The sequence below is a fragment of the Triticum dicoccoides genome, chromosome 3B (assembly GCF_002162155.2).
Source record: "Triticum dicoccoides isolate Atlit2015 ecotype Zavitan chromosome 3B, WEW_v2.0, whole genome shotgun sequence".
In the NCBI taxonomy this organism is placed as follows: Eukaryota; Viridiplantae; Streptophyta; class Magnoliopsida; order Poales; family Poaceae; genus Triticum; species Triticum dicoccoides.
The window spans coordinates 613,568,510-613,572,978 of NC_041385.1; the positions used below are offsets into that span (position 1 = coordinate 613,568,510).

A 4,469-nucleotide genomic window follows, 5' to 3' on the forward strand; every position below is an offset into this window, starting at 1 on the left:
AGGCACGAGGCAGCCGCCACCGCTGCCGGGTGGGACCTCCTCGGTCGCCATGACGGGGAAGACAGGGGACAGGAGGGCGCTTTCCATGGCAGGCAAGAAGCAGCCTTGGTATGGATCGATTTTTGTAGCGAGAAGAGAGGAGGACGAGGGATTAGAGGAGGAGGGAGAAGGCATCACCTGCGCCGCCATCTTCTGAGTCGCGCCGCTTCTCCTCTCCAGCGCCTGTTCCTTTTCCTCGAGCGAGACGAAGCGGTAAGTGAGGCGGGGACCTTGCGCGCTACCGAATACCAAGGAAAACCGAGCGGTGAGGCTCTGAATTGGAGAAGGGGAGGCGCGCGTGTTGCACGGACGGGCCAATATCTGGGTCCATTTCCAAGTCTGAATACCAAGACCATGTGAACAATGGCATTCGGGTCCAACCAATGCCAATATCTAATTCGGAGGCCCAATGTCTACATCCGAACGAGGTGTTGATCGATCCAATATTTTCAAGCTCCGTTGATATCTATTTATCCCCGGAGGTAATTGCGTCAGTGTCAGCGAGATGCCAAAATGGCGTGTGAGTTAGTGGGGGTGCTCAAACTTTGCGTATTCGCAAAAAAATGTTAGTGGGGGTGCCTGATGGTAGGTAATATTATGAGAACCGAAAATCCTCTTTAGTTCACACATGGACTCTGGATCCCAATTGTGCTGGCACTTTTTTTCCCCGAAGAAGAAATGGAAATGCTGCCTTATCAACTTCTGGCAATATATTTTTCTAGTTTTTGGACTAGCCGCGAAGGAATAAACCAACTAGCAAGCTCGTGCTTCGATCTAATTCACATTTTGGTTGCAAAAATTTCTTTCGCAATTCCTCACATGAGGACTCTGGAGATACGAGGTCCCCACCTACACAACCAAAGTTGATAAAACTCCAAAAATAGATTTTTCTTTTGACTCAATCATCATCTTTTCCTTAGCATTTGGGGAAAGACAAGAAAATTTGGGGGTAGGAAACATTATGTTGAATTTCTCGTATTCTTGTGATTGGTTTAGTAGATGTTTTTCTTTTATGGTTCATATTGTGGGTTGGGTTTATCTCTATAGAAACATAGGGGCCTGATTGTAAAATTAATCGTAGGGACTATGTTGTAAACATGAAAAGGTAGGAGCTTAGTGGGTCCGTAACCTATTATTATCTGATTAGAGCGGAAAGGACCCATGGAATTTTTACTCTTATAACGTGAATTGAATCTATTCGATTCACTCTTATGAAGCAAATATATAAGTTCTTAAAAAGCCAAGTTTTTTCTACAAATAAATATACATCTACTCTAACTCCAAGTATTTGTAAACTTCCACTCAATAATACAGTTACTTGCAGGCTACACAAAAGACAAAATCTAGACCAAATACAACAGCAATAGAAAAAAACATATCAATCTATGTGTTTTTTGTATATTACACTAGAACTAGATATTCATGAAATTTTGTACTTATATATTGCACATTTATACTTGATTATTGAGAACATATTTTTGATGAAAACATGTGTTGGACAAATTATTCAAAACGAACACATTCACTTCCAATTAAATAAGAAATACATGCCTACGGAAGTGAGAAAACATGTGCTTATTATTTGCACTAGGCTACGATTGATGACATGTCTCATCTATGCGACGTCCCAATATTCACTCCCATGCCTATGTTTTCCATAACTGTTTGCTATCTTTGAGATAATTAGTACTTGATAATTGTTGGTTATCTTGTTGCTTTCAATTACATTTTGTAACCTGCAACAACGGAATCACTCTTATTATCATTGCTCTTAATAAATTCATTTGATCAAGTACTTGTGGTCAAGCGGGATTGAATTGTCAACTCAACTATTGTAGATTGTCAATATTCTTTCTCCTCCACCATGTCGAATATAAATTAGGGTTGTAATCAGGGGCGGAGCCAGGAAGTTTTGCCAATGGGTTCACTAAGAATTGGGGAATGAACTTTCTATTGTTTGTAGTGGCAGAGGCTGCTAATAAATACAGGCTCTCCCAAAATCCTTCACAACTTATCCAAGGTTGATAGACCGAAGTAAAAATAGTAAGTTTATTTGCCTTGCACCATTACTTTAGCAAGAGCGGTAATTCCATTAGGACCAACACCATGTCGTTTATCTGAATCAAAATCATCTGGATAAAAACTCAGATAGCTTCAGTAAGCTCCTCAACACATAACTAAGGTTCTTTTTGCAATCAGATAATTAAGGTTGGATAAGATTTGTACAAGAGGGACAGGATATGCTATTGACGGTACTAATATTTTGAATAGCAATTGTCGGCTTGCCCCTGCCGGTTGCCAGCGTGAGGGCGGTGAGAGAGATGATACCAATATTTTGTATGTCAGCTTGCCGCTACCATCTGCCAGCATGAGTATGATGAAAGAGACAAGAGTATACAAATTTATTTTCCATTCAAAAAAGATTTATTTGCTTCTGTCCATTATGGTGGTGAAGCAACTCGATCCAAAGATCATGCGGCTAGTCTGCTGCAAGCTACCAAATTGATTTATTTTATTTGGGCATGCGATCATGCGGCTAGTCTGCTTCAAGCTACCAAATTGATATATTTTATTTGAGCATGCACAACTTGCATTGAATACATGGACTAAAATGGCTTTTTGTCCAGTGCAGCTAGCCACTCAATGGGTTCAACCATGATTTTTTGTTGGGTTCAGGCAGCGAGAACATGTAAAGCGCTACTTTATAAGCTAAATTTTATTGGTGTCATCTGCACCCAATGCTTCTAGGCTAGCTACGCCCCTGGAGAGGAGGCTAGGAGGCCGTGTGCCAATCAAGTTATTATCCATTCACCTGTCATGCAACACGTCTACATGTATGAATATTTTTTGCAGAATTCAAGATCCTGAAAATCCATTCTTCCTTTATAATATATATACACCATCAAATTCAACTCATGCAGCCTGCCCTGTCTGTGTCTTGCTTGATAGGATTCCGTTTAATTAGCCTTCATGATAATCTTTGGCCTTGGTAAGTGTATTTTTGATTAAAGTGCTTAATTGATGGCGTTTCAACGGGTCAGGCTAAAACAAAAGCCATGAAGGAGGCCCCTCTCCCCCTTCAGTGCAGGAGATCCGGCTGCTGGAGAAGGAGCTCTAGGGACTGATCGCTAGTCAAGCGAAGGCGTTTGACCCGTGAAATCCCTCAAGTGTGACCTGCGAACGAGGATGCAAAAAGAAACGCGGGCACACGTACCTCCTCGGGGCGACGAGCTTCTGGTGCGTAGGTGGGGCGAGGCGTCCAACGAGCTTCGGTGTGTAGGTGGGGTGAGCTGGCGTCCTGGGCTTGGTGAAGTGATCTGTCGGCATCCTTCTGCTCCTTTCTGGTCTCGAGTGTCTGGGTTCATCAGAAAGTAACGGGCAGGCTTAAAACATGCACCCTTTTTTTACATCAATGTAAACGAGCAGGCAGCTGTACTAGATAATGTCAAAATCACCGATGGTTCGTTGACAGTGGTTCGTGCATTATTGTTAGGGGTATGCGGAGCCAGGAAGTTTTGCCCTTCACAACTTATCCAAGGTGGGGGCCAATGCACCCCCCCACCCCGACATAATCGTCAGATTTGCATCACAGGGGGAATGTCCATGTGTAGTGGGTGTGATCATCCATGACAACCAAGTAGTAGCAAAAAACGGAGTTGCTAATGACAGGGGAGAACCAAACATCACAGTGCAATAGCTGAAATGGAAAAGCGAAAACAAAGATCGAGGAGCTAAATGGCAGCCTCACGTGCTCACCTCCCCGTCGGTGAAGGCGCTGCATCCAACTCCCTCATCCGCTGATGGAAGTTAGAGATGTACACACCTACGACCTTTGTCAATGTTGGCGTCGCACTTCCATGGTAGCCTCCGGAGTGAGCCGCGGGCCTCCACAGCATGATGTGGGCCGAAACTGAACGTCGAACAATAGTTCCCCATAAACCCTTGTTCAGTAGTCGATCAACCCCTAGGGGATTCAATCCATCGAGGGGTTGGGTGATCCTTGCGCCGTCACCAAACTCCTGCAGAGATTTAAACCTCTAATATCTCGTTGGCAGCCCCAAAAAAACATCATGGAGTCAGAGGTATCAAAAGCAATCTTTTTCATGAATACGCAAGCTGCATACCTTTTCATTGATAGAAGGAGCAGGGGTGGAGCCAGGAAGTTTTGCCAATGAGTTCACTAAGAATTTGGGAATGAACTAACTATTGTCTCTAGTGGCAGAGGCTGCTTAGAAATCTAGGCTCTCCCAGAATCCTTCACAACTTATCCAAGGTGGGGGCCAATGCCCTCCCCCCACCCCGACAATATATACATATCTCTACCTCAGATTATTTTTACAACCTCATACTAACACTCAAAGGACAACATAAGGAATCGAAATATCATACCACATATAATTTTTACATAAACTACATAATGTATAAATATC

At 43.3% G+C, this 4,469-nt stretch overlaps 1 long non-coding RNA gene across 1 annotated transcript in view; it reads right to left on the bottom strand.

Moving 5' to 3' along the window:
- Positions 1 to 330, bottom strand: part of LOC119281658 — a 1,546-nt gene extending 1,216 nt beyond the window's left edge. Inside the window, exon 1 of the long non-coding RNA XR_005138500.1 lies at positions 178 to 330. This is a non-coding gene — a long non-coding RNA (uncharacterized LOC119281658). The remainder of the gene's footprint in view (positions 1 to 177) is intronic.
- Positions 331 to 4,469: the final 4,139 nt, after the last annotated feature.